This window comes from Labeo rohita, chromosome 11 (assembly GCF_022985175.1).
Source record: "Labeo rohita strain BAU-BD-2019 chromosome 11, IGBB_LRoh.1.0, whole genome shotgun sequence".
In the NCBI taxonomy this organism is placed as follows: Eukaryota; Metazoa; Chordata; class Actinopteri; order Cypriniformes; family Cyprinidae; genus Labeo; species Labeo rohita.
Window position 1 is genome coordinate 11,903,954 of NC_066879.1, and position 14,891 is coordinate 11,918,844.

At 43.3% G+C, this 14,891-nt stretch overlaps 8 non-coding genes across 8 annotated transcripts; 7 read left to right on the forward strand and 1 right to left on the reverse strand.

Moving 5' to 3' along the window:
• The first annotated feature begins 73 nt into the window (after positions 1-73).
• trnac-gca (transfer RNA cysteine (anticodon GCA)) lies at positions 74-145 on the forward strand. Its single transcript has one exon. It is a non-coding gene; the product is annotated as a tRNA-Cys (tRNA).
• A 1,241-nt stretch (positions 146-1,386) lies between these two features.
• Positions 1,387-1,458, forward strand: trnap-ugg (transfer RNA proline (anticodon UGG)). Its single transcript has one exon. It is a non-coding gene; the product is annotated as a tRNA-Pro (tRNA).
• A 245-nt stretch (positions 1,459-1,703) lies between these two features.
• Positions 1,704-1,776, forward strand: trnas-gga (transfer RNA serine (anticodon GGA)). Its single transcript has one exon. It is a non-coding gene; the product is annotated as a tRNA-Ser (tRNA).
• A 430-nt stretch (positions 1,777-2,206) lies between these two features.
• On the forward strand, positions 2,207-2,293 carry trnay-gua (transfer RNA tyrosine (anticodon GUA)). Its single transcript is given in 2 exon segments — positions 2,207-2,243; positions 2,258-2,293. It is a non-coding gene; the product is annotated as a tRNA-Tyr (tRNA).
• Positions 2,294-2,485: 192 nt separating this feature from the next.
• Positions 2,486-2,558, forward strand: trnar-acg (transfer RNA arginine (anticodon ACG)). The gene has a single exon. It is a non-coding gene; the product is annotated as a tRNA-Arg (tRNA).
• A 293-nt stretch (positions 2,559-2,851) lies between these two features.
• Positions 2,852-2,923, forward strand: trnae-uuc (transfer RNA glutamic acid (anticodon UUC)). Its single transcript has one exon. It is a non-coding gene; the product is annotated as a tRNA-Glu (tRNA).
• A 266-nt stretch (positions 2,924-3,189) lies between these two features.
• Positions 3,190-3,261, reverse strand: trnae-cuc (transfer RNA glutamic acid (anticodon CUC)). Its single transcript has one exon. It is a non-coding gene; the product is annotated as a tRNA-Glu (tRNA).
• A 657-nt stretch (positions 3,262-3,918) lies between these two features.
• On the forward strand, positions 3,919-3,990 carry trnac-gca (transfer RNA cysteine (anticodon GCA)). The gene has a single exon. It is a non-coding gene; the product is annotated as a tRNA-Cys (tRNA).
• Positions 3,991-14,891: the final 10,901 nt, after the last annotated feature.

Here is a 14,891-nt window from a genome sequence, read left to right on the forward strand (position 1 = left end):
AGCTTTTACTGTTTGATATGGACACAGTGAAGGAACTTATTCTCCTTTAGTGGTTTATCGCAATGCTGTTTGCGGGGGTATAGCTCAGTGGTAGAGCATTTGACTGCAGATCAAGAGGTCCCCAGTTCAAATCCGGGTGCCCCCTTGGGGTTTGGCAGCTTTAGGCTAACCAAAGCTTTGACTTCAGTGTGTAGCTGTCATTGTTCGACGTTGTCAAAGTCGAGGAACTTGCTGTCGTCTAGTGGCTCGAACACCGGAAGTGGCTATCTTGGCCTAACCAAGGCCTTATCTTTAAAGGGAGGTAGAGCATGTGCAGGCCAAGAGGTCGCTGTTTGAAGTCTGGGTACCGCCTTTGGACAGCTTTGAGCTAACTAAAAGTTTGTCTTCAACGTCAGGCTGTCGTTGTTTGATATTGTCACATTGAAGGGCGTCAGTTTCCTTCATTGGTTTATTGCAGTGTGCCTCATCGAGGTATAGCTCGGTGGTAGGACCCTTGACTGCAGGTTAAGAGGTCCCTGGGTCAAATTTGGGTTCCCCCTTTGCCCTTGGTAGCTTTGGACCAACCAAAGCATTGACTTTAAAGTCAGCCTGTCTTTGTTTGATATCGTTACATTGAAGGAAGTCATTTTGTTTCAGTGGTTTTGTGCAGTGCGTCTTATGGGGGTATATCTCAGTGGTGGCGCATTTAACTGCAGATGAAGAGGTCCCTGGTTCAAAGGCAGGCGCCCCCTTTGGCCTTGGCAGCTTTGGACTGACCAAAGCTTTGACTTTAAAGTCAGTCTGTCTTTGTCTGTTATCGTCACATTGAAGGAAGTCATTTTGTTCCAGTGGTTTTGTGCAGTGCATCCTATATCTCAGTGGTGGCGCATTTGAGCTGCAGATGAAGAGGTCCCTGGTTCAGATCTGGGCGCTCACTTTGGACTGGCAGCTCTGCACTCTGAATCCAGTGATGGGCCTCGCTTTTGCCACAAATGTGGTCCGAAAAACGTTTTCACAGTAGTGGGCCCCAAAAGCGTACCGAGTGTGGCTTCGTACCGTAAAAAGCGTACTCTGTCTCGTTCGGGAAGTGAGCGCAAAAGGGCAGGAGCCCGCTTGGAGAATGCGGGCATCGATCCCGCTGCCTCTCGCATGCTAATTCCCCTGGCTGCAGAAGAAAGAATCTTCTCCGGCTTAGGTCCACCACCACTTTTTAAAATCCATTCAAAGGCCGACTTTCAAGTAATCTAGTTTTAGCAGTTTTAAGTTATCTAGGTGCTTTAGCGAGCATTTATTTGTTTATTTATTTATTTTTTCAAACAAGTGCAGATTTCTGGATGCTCCCTGGATTTAAAGCCACGTGAACACCGTTGCTCGAGGCCAGCCAGCGGTGCCGGTACAGGGCAAGCTGGCTCGTTGGTCTAGGGGTATGATTCTCGCTTTGGGTGCGAGAGGTCCCGGGTTCAAATCCCGGACGAGCCCGTGGTTAGGCTTGGTCCAGAAGGTTTTCTGTCTGTTTAGGGTCATGAGCAATCAGCAAATTTTCTGGAAATTGGGCAGAGAGTTGGCTAGACCCAGGCCGATTAGCTTAGTTGGGTGGAGCGTGATGCTAATAACGCCGTGGTCGCTGGTTCGATCCCTGTCCGGGCCAGCTTCTTTTGCTCTCCGTTAGCTCATCTCTGCTCTTCTCTCAAAGTGTCGGGTAGTCTCACGCCGCACCAGCCGTGGCTGAAATGGCTTAGTTGGAAGAGTGTTAGACTGGACATCTAAAGGTCCCTGGTTCGATCCCGGGTTTTGGCAGATGCTGCCTCCTTTGGTCTTTTGGTCGACGGTGCATCCAACCCCTCGAATCTAACTGGGCCCCCATAGCTGCCACGTTATCTCCCGACAGCTGTCAACAAAGAGTTTGTGGTTCCATGGTGTAACGGTTAGCACTCTGGACTTTGAATCCAACCATCCATCCGAGGTAGAGCCTGCGTGCCATCTTGCGGCAGGTGAAGGAAGAAAAGCAAGCGCTCAAGTTCGTTTTTGCTGCTGACGAGCCGTACGCGACTTATTCTTTGTGGTCCTGTGAGCTGCAACCGCAATTGTCAGTGTTCCACGAAGTAATGGTAAGCACTCTGGGCTCTGAATCCGGCGATCCGAGTTCAAGTCTTGGTGGGACCTGCTTTTGCCAGCAGTCTGGCTACAGAATCCGGGTAGGCTGAGGTTGTGTCCCCCTGCCGCTGTGCCTTCGATAGCTCAGCTGGTAGAGCGGAGGACTGTAGGAGGAGCGTTGGCAATCCTTAGGTCGCTGGTTCGACTCCGGCTCGAAGGAGGTTCTTTTCACGCGCCCACCATTTTTGCAGAGCTTGACTTCACAGTCAAGCAAACAGCTTTCCCTGACCGGGAATCGAACCGGGGCCACCAGGGAAGGTCTGGTCAGCTGCTGGCCTGTGAATAACATGAGAATAAGCAGACAGCGATACAGGCCTCTGTCACTTCGAAAACCAGCAACTCTGGTGCTGGTGGGCCAGTGGCGCAATGGATAACGCGTCTGACTACGGATCAGAAGATTCTAGGTTCGACTCCTGGCTGGCTCGCTCTGTGCTTTTTGTGTAATGCAGTGTGGGTTTTGATGTCATGGGCTTGCTAATTTGTGGCCTTATTCCTAAGTGCCACCCGGGCTTTGAGAAAAAGTTGTAAGCGAAATGAAACTTACCTAGTGAATAATCAGCAACGTACCTGATTAAAACCACGTCTCAGCTTCATTGTTAATCTCATGATTTGTCATTTTTGTACCATGACCGACCAGCGATAGGCTGTTTTTCCTTGAGAAGACGGTTACAACGCAACACCATGCGTGTTTTCAAATGCATGACTCAAGCATTCGAGTTCCCATATGGTCTAGCGGTCAGGATTCCTGGTTTTCACCCAGGCGGCCCGGGTTCGACTCCCGGTATGGGAAGGGGGCTCCTCTTTGCTTCCCTCTTTGAACGACCCGCATGTCGTCTTGCGTCAGAAGCCATTTTTGGCCAGCAGTCGAGCTACAGAATCCTGATAGGCCGAGGTTGTGCCCCCATGCCCCCGCCCCTGCCTTCGATAGCTCTGCTGGTAGCGCGGAGGACTGTAGGAGGAGCGTTGGCAATCTTCAGGTCGCTGGTTCGACGGAGGTTGTTTTTCACACGCCCACCATTTTTGGTGGGCCGGCCTTCTCAAAGCGGCAAAAGAGCGTTCCCTGACCGGGAATCGAACCCGGGCCGCGGCGGTGAGAGCGCCGAATCCTAACCACTAGACCACCAGGGAAGGGCTGTCTGTGTGCTGGCTTGTTAATAGCATGAGAAGAAGCGGACAGCAATACAGGCCGCTGTCACGTCGAAAGCCAACTAGTTTGGTGCGAGCACGGGGCACCCCGGCCGGTGGACCAGTGACGCAATGGCTAACGCATCTGACTGTGTCCCTGTCACACAAGAGACATGTTTTTCCGCTCTATTTATTGCAATGACTTTATGCATAATAGAGTTTTAACTGGTTTACGTGTTTTTTTTTTAAGTCCGTTTTTTTCTCTAAACATTTTAGTGTGTATGTCATTAAGAACTGTATGGTTGGTCGGTCACATGACAGGAAGCAGGAACTGTATAAAGAGAGCAGCATGCCAAATAAACAGGGAGTCACTAAATAGAACTTGCTGGATTGTGGAGTTTCCAAACTGTTGATTTGCCTTTCCAGTCACAACATTGCAACCAATTGGATTATCACTTCTCATGGACTGTGAGATATACACTGTCAAAGTGTCAGAAATGAAGGAACTTATTCAAAGTGTCACAGTGAAGGAACTTATTCTCTTTCAGCGGTTGGTTGCCGCTCTTTTCACGGGGTATACCATGTGAAGCTTTTACTGTTTGATATGGACACAGTGAAGGAACTTATTCTCCTTTAGTGGTTTATCGCAATGCTGTTTGCGGGGGTATAGCTCAGTGGTAGAGCATTTGACTGCAGATCAAGAGGTCCCCAGTTCAAATCCGGGTGCCCCCTTGGGGTTTGGCAGCTTTAGGCTAACCAAAGCTTTGACTTCAGTGTGTAGCTGTCATTGTTCGACGTTGTCAAAGTCGAGGAACTTGCTGTCTTCTAGTGGCTCGAACACCGGAAGTGGCTATCTTGGCCTAACCAAGGCCTTATCTTTAAAGGGAGGTAGAGCATGTGCAGGCCAAGAGGTCGCTGTTTGAAGTCAGGTCCCTGGGTCAAATTTGGGTTCCCCCTTTGCCCTTGGTAGCTTTGGACCAACCAAAGCATTGACTTTAAAGTCAGCCTGTCTTTGTTTGATATCGTTACATTGAAGGAAGTCATTTTGTTTCAGTGGTTTTGTGCAGTGCATGTTATGGGGGAATATCTCAGTGGTGGCACATTTAACTGCAGAAGAAGAGGTCCCTGGTTCAAATGCAGGTGCCCCCTTTGACCTTGGCAGCTTTGGACCCATCAAAGCTTTGACTTTAAAGTCAGTCTGTCTTTGTTTGTTATGGTCACATTGAAGGAAGTCTATTTGTTTCAGTGGTTTTTTGCAGTGCATCTTATGGGGGTATATCTCAGTGGTGGCGCATTTAACTGCAGATGAAGATGTCCCTGGTTCAAATGCACATGCCCACTTTGGACTGAAAGCTCTGCACTCTGATTAGGTAGGCTGGCCCTAGGCCGGTTAGCTCAATTCGTTAGAGTGTAGCGCTAATAACGCCAAGGTCGCGGGTTCGATCCCTGTACGGGCCAGCTTCATTTGGTCTCTGTTAACTCATCTCTGCTGTGCTCTCAAAGTGACAGGTGGTCCAGTGATCAGAATTCAAATCTAACTGGGAATAACTAACCTCGAATTCGAATCTAACTGGGTCCTTATAGCTGTCGCTGTCTTCCCAGACAGCTGTACACAAGGTGGTCGTGGTTCCATGGTGTATTGTTCAGGCCTCTGCACTTTGAATCCAGCAATCTGAGTTCAAGTAATTTAATGAATTAGCTAGCTAAAACACTAAAAGTTTTTTCACAGCAGTTATAGGAGTTAACATTTTTATTTATTTTAAATAAACTTTTACATTGTTTTAGGTAATATGTCGACTGTGTCGTTTTATTTAGTTCGCTAGCTAGCAATGAATGAATGAATAGAGCTAGCTGACACATATTTTCGACAGAGAGAAACAAAAGGCTTACATTGTTATAATTAGTATAACGCTGGTATAACGTTGGAGCAATACCTGATATTGTGTTCACTTTTATCACCCAAAATGAATGAGTTTTTTTGTTGTATTCAGGTGTTGCACCTGTTAAAACAGTTGACTTTGTGTTTAACAACTGATAATAAACTTAATATGATTGTACTAAATTATATATATATATATATATATATATACATTACTATGTATTAATATATTTTAGACTGAGGGAAAATGTACTAGAATTTTCTGATTTACAAATGCTATCTATATACAGGATTTTTATAGTAGTGAGTTAAAACTACTCATATTTGATATGGTTATATCATGTATTGAATAGTTACAAATTTAAATTGAATAAATACAATTTTATTTACTCTAGTAATGGAAGATGGCTTCAAAACACAAAAAGCACAGGGCTATGGGCGACGAGGAGTGGATGTCACGCCTGCGAAAGTTTGCTGCTGTAGGGGTCTGGCCTTCTGAGGCAGGAAACAGGCCGGCACCCCGCCAGAAAAAGTGGCATGACCTGTATCTGAAGGTAAGTTCAGATAAAATGATATGTATACAATCTTAAAACAAAAAGCTATGTCATATTGAAAGGAGTCACATTCTTATGATTCACTGTCAAACAATATAACAGATTGACAAATGCCCAGTGCAGTTGAGGGGACAAATGTCTTTGTTTGGAGGGACACAGACATGTAGTTGTGGATTCCATACAACAAAGGTATCAAAAATTTAATTAAAAAAAAAAGTTTCCTAAATGATGAAGTGTTGGTGTTATTAAAATGTTATTAAAGTCCCTGTTATTAAATTTTATTTTATTTTCAAAGGTATCAAAAATTTAATGAAAAAAAAAAACAAAAACTTTTTTCTAGCCTTCCGGGTCAGTGTCCTCTTCAGTGACACCAGGTCCCTCATCTGCATCACTTGTTGCATCATTTGCCGCAACGGGACAGACAGCAACGGGGCAGACAGCAACACCGGGGCAGACAGCAACACCTGGACAACTCACACCCCACAAGCCAACTTTGACTATGGCATCAGTAAGTAATGAGGATTTACTGATACTGATATTTACATTTTTAGCATTTTAAAATATATGCATTTTAATTTACAAGGCTCCTCTTAATATGATGTTTTTTTTAAAAAAAAAAAAAAAAAAAACTTTTTTTTTAGTTTATAAAGCCACGGTTCGGTGGGTCTCAGGGTGCTGCTTTAAAGCCAAACTTAAATTTGAGCAGGAAGCATGCAACCAAGGTAATGTAAAGATTTTACAATCATATAATCAATCGTATAATACAGTTGTCTATTATGCACACTTATTCTTGTTATGCCTGGGTTTGTTGTTAGGCTACTGTTATTTTCATTCCATAAAGATATGTTGAAATTATGTTGTCATTAATGTAATTCCTAATAAGGACAGATTAACATTATATATAATGTTGTAAACTGTGGTTATATTCTCTCAGCCCATCAGTTGCACTTTCGATTCTTCTGCCATGTCCAGCACTGTCACAAGTGCCATGACAAGAAGGACACCATCGCCTGCCCACAGTCCCAGGATGTACATTCAAACTGTCTCACCTCTTTCTCTTCCTCCCTCTCCTGTTTCCACAACCACTTCCTCAATACCATCAGTAGCTGCTAGAGCTGTGAGAAACTCTTCAATTAAGTGATTGTCTTCAAAATGATACTTCAAATAAGCATCCTTTGTGAGTGACTTGCAATCATGTATATATATTTGCCTTTTTTTAATTTATAAAGGAAATGTCAGATGCCGCCTCCTCCTCTGGTACCTCCTCTCCTCCTCCTCCTGTGACCTCCACATCTCCCACTGCCACCTCTTTTTTTGCCACCTCTGCTGCTCCATCTGTGGTTGGTCGCTCAGCTCACCCTGCTGCTGACATGGAGACTGCTCCTGGTTCAGAGCCTGGCTGGCTGCCTGCAAAGCTGATGGGGACCATACCACCTCAGGATCAGAAGTGGATTTCATCTGCTCTGTGGAAGAACCAGCGGCTGCGCACTGACCTGAAGCTGTGGTATGATCCACCAGAGCCAGCGCTCATTTATCATCAGGCCCCCACTCCAGAGCATTTTTTTACACACCGGCTTCTCTTGTGGATGCCATTTGGATGCCTTTGGAAGGTCAGGCTGTCCTGTCCTGTGTGTGAAAAACAGCTCACAGGTTATGGAGCCCATAAGAGAGCTTGCCACATTTTGGATGTTGATAGGTACTATGTGATGATCATGGAGACTCTCTGGTGCACCTCAGCTGGTTGTAAAACAAACTACATTTCCACCAGCAAGACCATCTTGGACCATCTGGATTTGGCACACAGAATGGAGTTCTGATTGATCCTGACACGAAGGTGAGTATACTGAAATTATTTACCCTGTCACAAATGTTTGTCATTCAAACACACTATAAATTAGCTTATTTTAAATGTTTGCCATTTTTTTGGTCTCTTTTTAACTTTGTTTCTTTATACAGATATGCTTGTGATATGCGGGTTTGTTTTCTGAGGGAGAGGACCTTGGGTAATAGCCCCAGCCACTTGGTCAGGCAGGTGAGGGAAAATCACAGCGAGGAGTGGCTTAAGCATGTTTGTCGCTACCTTGGCGCATGCTCAGACTTTGTAGTCTAGCCAAGCCTGCTCCCTGCTTCCCGGCTTACCAAGGGGACCACCTTGTGAGCAATGAGGTGGGCCAAATCCTGATCAGTGTCCTACTGCCACCTACTGCCACCTGCCACCACCAGCTCAGCTCAACTTCCTCCTCTCTCCAGACCACTGCTGGACCTTCAGGGCCTGCATCTTATATCGCTACAGATGCACTTGAGCAACAACTGGTAATTATGCCTGTCACATTTTTTATTTTTTTTTATCATACTGTGTCATACTGGATTTCCCAGTTGCTCCAGATAATTTAGACTTCTAATGGTATTATAATAATTATTATTATTGTGTAATAATAATAATCATCATCATCATCATCATCATCTCCTCCTGGCCCCCTTTCCTCCACCTGCCCGGAGGCCTTACAATCGGAAAGTTGACAAAAATAAATGCAGTCAGTGTCAACAGCCCCGCAACAAAGAAAGTGGCCTCTGTCACAATGAAGAGTCTCAAAATCCAATAGCAAGTGCAAAGAGTGTTTATTAAGTGACGGTAAAGAAAACTCCAGCCGACGGAAAACTCCAGCCGAGAGAGAGAGAGAGCGCGCACTCCACGCGATGTCCACGCGCTGTAAGCAGGCACGGCCAGGAGTCCAATGACGGTGAGGAAAATCCCAACGTGAGTGCAGTAATCCACAATGCTGGACAAGAACAGGAACAGACGAGCTGGACGAGAGACAAGACAATATTAACGAACCGACAAGACACAATGCAGACGCCAGGCTTAAATAGACAGCGCAATGAGCTGCAGCTGTAGCGCTCATTAGACCGGCAGCTGCAGTTGCTACGAGACAGACACGCACACACCAGACAGAGACGCAAAATGAACACACAGACCCATAAACCGTGACAGTACCCCTTCTCCTAGGAGCGCCTCCTGGCGCTCCCAGCAGAGCTTACCTGTCGATTGTAATCATCGATGAGGGAGTGATCCAGTATGTCTCTTGCAGGCACCCAACTCCTCTCCTCAGGACCGTAACCCTCCCAGTCCACCAAGTACTGAAAACCTCGTCCCCTCCGTCTCGAGTCCAGAATGCGCTTTACCGAATAAGCTGGTTCCCCATATACGAGACGCGGCGGGGGAGGAACCGGGACAGGCGGATTAATGGCTAAATGAAAAACGGGCTTTAATTTGGATACATGAAACACCGGATGAATTCTCCTGTACGCCGGAGGAAGTTTGAGGCGGACTGCCACCGGACTAATAATTTTGGTGACAGTAAATGGGCCAATAAATTTGGGAGCAAGCTTATTACTGACGGAGCGAAGAGGAATATTTTTAGATGAAAGCCACACTTTTTGACCAACGACGTAGACGGGAGGCTTCGACCGGTGGCGATCGGCCTGGGCCTTGGTGCGCGCCCCCACCTGGAGGAGGGTCTGTCTGGCCCTGCTCCAGGTGCGTCGGCACCTCTGGACAAATGCGTGGGCAGAGGGGACCGCGACTTCGGCTTCCATACTCGAAAAAACAGGTGGCTGGTACCCTAAACTACACTCAAATGGCGATAGGCCCGTAGCTGAGACTGGTAACGAGTTATGAGCGTACTCAACCCACGAGAGCTGCTGGCTCCAAGTGGAGGGGTTCTGCGAGACCAGACATCGCAACATACGTTCCAAATCTTGATTGGCTCTCTCCGTCTGACCGTTACTCTGGGGATGAAACGGGATGAAATGGGATGAAATGGGTTGCCTTCGAGAACCGGTCCACCACGGTCAAAACCACCGTGTTTCCCTGTGAGGGCGGGAGACCCGAAACAAAATCTAGCGAAATGTGGGACCAGGGTCTCGAAGGAACTGACAACGGCTGGAGGAGCCCAGGGGGAGGTCGATTGGAAGACTTCGAAACAGCGCAGACCGAGCAAGCCAAAACAAAAAGGCGAATGTCGCGAGCCATAGATGGCCACCAGAACCGTTGTTTGACGAGAAACATGGTACGATTAACCCCAGGGTGACAGGCTACCTTGGAACAATGACCCCATCGGATGACTTCGGACCTTAAACACTCTGGCACAAACAAACGACCCGGTGGGCATCCGGGCGGGGGCGTTACCCCTTGAGAGGCCATGCGGACCTTCGACTCGATCTCCCATGTGACCGCAGAAACAAAAACCTTCTGTGGTACAATGGACTCGGGAAAAGACGGGCGCTCCGAATGATCAAAAATACGGGATAACGCGTCCGGCTTGATGTTTTTAGAACCCGGACGGTAAGAAATAGAAAAATCAAAACGACCGAAAAAAAGGGAACCCCCGAACCCTCTAACCAATGGCGCCACTCTTCCAAGGCAAGCTTGACTGCCAAGCTTGACTTGATCTCAGCCAGTTGATCATGTAAGTGAACCACCGCTCTGCACATTTTGTGTGTATCTCAGATGCCTGTTCTATTCAAAAGTAAGTGCCCTGCGAACTTTAAATATTCCGCCCTGATTCCAGTTCAAAGACAGCGTATGTTCCATTCAACGAGCATTAAAGTGTGCAAGATGAAGACATGAATTTAAATTACATTTATTTACAGAGGTATATTATGTTCTGTAGTAAGTTTAGTCTGTGTGTAAAGACGATACAGGTGGTGGCGTAGCGCAAATCCATGAAGTAAAATAAGCGCTGATGTATTTAATCATGTATCATATCTATCTAATTTCATTAAGGGATGAAGTGCAATAAGTTTTACTGGACTTAAATTGAACAAATACACAATTTCTTACAAAGAGCTGCTTAACAGTAAATCAGATGAGTTGCTTTATGAACAATGACAGTGATCACAACGAGTCATATCACAGATTAAATTATGTGTTATTTAATAACGTGTTATTCATAGCGGGAGCACTTACAAATTCATGTGGATCGGAAATTATGAATCTGTAATTAATAATAAATACAAACGACAAAGCCAGATTTTGAAGTTGTTTATTTTCATTGAGCTGCTTTTGCCATTGTGTTGTTTCAAACTGAAAAAGCATAAAATTTTGCTTCATATTAGATCCGTTCTCCACTCCGGTCATGTTGCAGTTTATGTCACAGGAAGCGTTCTCCATTCTAATGTGTTTTTAAATGTACAATATAAATTTTAACATCTGCCTCCACTATTACCTAGTGTAGACTGTAGTGTCCATGTCCGAAAGTCCCAGAATGCCGTGCGTTGCTGACGTCACATTCCCATACTCTATTGAAGTCCATTATATGAAGAAAAATCCTGAAATGTTTTCCTCAGAAATTTCTTTTACGACTGAAGACAGAAAGACATGAACATCTTGGATGACAAGGGGGTGAGTAAATTATATGTTAATTTGTTGTTTTGGAAGTGGAGTTCTCCTTTAATAGTGCCCGAATTTGTGTACACGATATACTGATTCACCACCTTCGGGAGCTAGGGAGCTGATTGAGACGCACCCATTGTTAATCTCCTGATTTGTCATTTTTGTACTTTGACCAACCGGCGATAGGCTGCTTTTTTTTTGAGAAGATGGTTACAATGTAACACCATGTGTGCTTTCTAATGCATGACGTGAGTATTTTTTATTTTTTTTACCTGTACAAGACTTTACTGCCCAATTCTCATATGGTCCAGTGGTCAAGGTCCTGGTTTTCACCCAGGCGGCCCATGTTCGACTCCCTGTATGGCAAGGTGGGCTCCTCTTTGCTTCCCTCTTCGAACAGCCCGCACATCTTCCTGCGTCAGAAGCCACTTTTGGCCAGCAGTCGAGCTAGAGTAACCTGATGGGCCAAGGTTGTGTCCCCACACCCTTGTGCCTTTGATAGCTCAGCTGGTACAGTGGAAGACTGTTGGTGAAGTGTTTGGCAATCCTTAGGTTGCTGGCTTGAAACAGGTTATTTTGCCACCATTTTTTGGGGGCCGGGCTTCTCAAAGCGGCATGAAGAGCTTGACATCACGGTCTGCCACTGGGGGGCAAAAGAGCGCTCCCTGACTGGGAAACGAATCAGGACCGCGATGGTGAGAGCGCCGGATCCTAACCACTAGACCACCAAGGAAAGGCTGGTTGGCTACTGGCCTCTTAATAGCATGAGAAAGTCAGCAAAGCACAACAGTTACAGTATCATGATCATGGTCAAATAAGATAAAAGACATCTAGGCCTAGTAACGAATTACATTTATTTCCAAATTAAATATCACAACACACATTTATTTTTCAGCCTAAACATGATTATATAAGCGCAACTTGTTTAGATTTACAGAGTAAAAAGGCTGCTTCATTTTGCTGTATATTTCTATACTTGTACTATTTAATCAATCTCAGCATGCTTTAATTCTGTCACTATAGACATTTGCGTCACTATGCCTTACTATTTAAATAAGTCTTTCTTGGGCCTGCGCTCTGAAAGTGATCTGTTGCTAATCTTTAAAAACTAAAACTAAAACTGAAACTAAACTATATAAAACCTAAATAGAAATGTGTTCACAAAATAAAAACTAAATAAAACTAACACAATTATTAATGAAACTAATAAAAATGAAACTAAATTTTATTGCCAATTTGAAAACGATATTAAAATAAAATTAATTTAAAAATGCAAAACTATAATAACCTTGGTGTAGATTCATTATAACGTAACTTTGTGAGATTGCGATGAACTGAAGTGAGTAATGGTCCAATTGGACAGAATGCATTTTTCAGGTTTGAAAAGGCACACTTCCCTTTTGTTTTTTTGACTATAATGATTATAAAGGGGATGCTCTTTGCATGCTTTCTAGACTATAGACTATATAATCCTTTCATAATTTGAACACGTTTTATTTTTAGTGGTGCAAACAGGAGCAATGGCCACATACATGCTGTAATGTATGTTTTTGTATGCACTTTTGAAGCTGCAATGATTGATATAGTGATTACAGTTTGTCTAAATAAATGTGTGTTAAGCAATGTAAATCCATAATGATAAATTAATAAACAACATATTTAAATAATTACATCAAATGAAATATTTCTATCAAAATATTATTAAAATGTTGTTGCAATTATTTGTAATTATAAGTAATTATTTAAAAATCTTACAAGTCTCTCATTCCTGTACTTGCTGTTCTTGTTATGGTTGTGCTGGTAACACTATAGAATACTGTTCCGTCATTAGTGAATAACTACACAGGAACAAATGACTAATGCACTATTAACATTCTAGTAACTACTACTGAACAAGAAATTCTGATTAACGAATCAGTAAGTAATAGTGCGCAGTTGAAAGTGGTACATCACTATTAGCTAATCAGTAACGACTATTTTTTCATATCTCCCAAAGAACTACTAAGAACTACTATATACAGGTTCATAATTAATGTGAATGATGCAAAATCATTAATAATTGTATAATTAATATAGTATAATTAATTCTAAAGTAAAGATTATGGTAACCCACTAGTAGTGACTCAGGTAATACCAAATACTTCAGAAGGAATTACAAATTTTTTGGATCTGTATTCTAAAGTGATGATCATGATAACTCTTTAGTAATGACTGAAATCATTGTAAGCTATATGTATATGTAAAGCCGGGCTCACACTACAGGATTTTTAAAATCCTAACCCGATTATGAAATCTGGTTGCAGCGCACACATAAGGAGAATCTTTGCAGATTATGTTCCCTGAAATCTTAAACGTGCACACGCTACAAGATTTGAAAATCGTGGCGCATCACACACTACAAGATATATATAAGATTAATATCTTATATAAGATTAATAATCCGGAGGGAGCGCCTCACCTGATCTTATGCAACAGATCGTCATTTCCGCAACTAATGTTTACATATGTTAGCTAGCGTGTTAGCAGCTTTATGCACTCACCTGGTCACTCCAGAGCTTCCCTTACTCCATGTGGTTGTGGTATGTTTTCAACATATTATACATACAGTTTTACTACAAAAACATAAGAAGCAGTATCCTTCATCTTCACTATCCAGTGGACCATACAGCAGCTGTTTCGCGGTCACACATTGGCTGTTGTGAAAGTACTGAGGTAATCATAGCTGTGATCATCCCGATTTAAAATCCTGAATATCAAACAAGTTTGATATGATAGGGGCTGCCCCGATTTGTGGTAATTTCACATTACCAGATAATCTGTGCAAAACATCGGGACCAATCGAGGTGCTCAACAAGATTTTTGCTCCGATTCTTGGGAGGGGAAAATCGGGGCAAAATTGGGCTAAAAATCCTGTAGTGTGAGCCCTGCTTAAGCTTTTGGATGATAATGACTCAAGTGTTACCAAAGCCATCGGAAGTATTACTATCCAGAACCGTACAAAAACCTCAATAGTTTTTAATGACTTTAGTCATTACTAGGGAGTTATCACAATCTTCACTTTAGAATACAGATCCAAATAATTAGTAATTCCTTCTGAAGTATTTGGTAATACCTGAGTCATAAGTAGTGGGTTACCATGATCTTTATTTTAGAATTAATTATACATTTTGCATTATTCACATTAATTATGAACATGTATATACTAGTTATTAGTAGTTCTTCGGGAGATATGAAAAAATAGTATTTACTGACTAGCTAATAGTGAACTACCATGTTCAACTAAGTGCTATGATTTGTTAATCAGAGTTTCTTGTTAATCAACAGTAGTTATTAGAATGTTAATAGTGCATTAGTCATTTGTTCCTGTGTAGTTATTCATTAATGATGGAACCGTATTCTAAAGTATTACCGTGGTGCTTTCGAGACATTAGTTACACATCTGCACTTAGAGCACTATGTAACCATGCATGCACTTGTCACATAGCTATCCGATTTGTTAAAACTGTTCCATTTACACATGGCCACATATCTCCTCAAAATGAAAATAAATATGATCTTTCATTCCTGCACTAACAGGGGGAACAGAGTGTCATCACTGGTGAGAGAATTTAATCCTACTACTTTTAATTAAGATGAATATGTTTTGAGCCCCTATATGTGACGTAGCACTTTCAGTTTTATTTGCAGCAGTTTGTGCATCTGCTAGCTGAAGAGAGATGTTCATTTCTTATTCTTTCTTTGAATTAAGTTGGGTGATGCGAATTATTCAGGCCCACGCACAAACCACTTTCCATATCCGCCACTG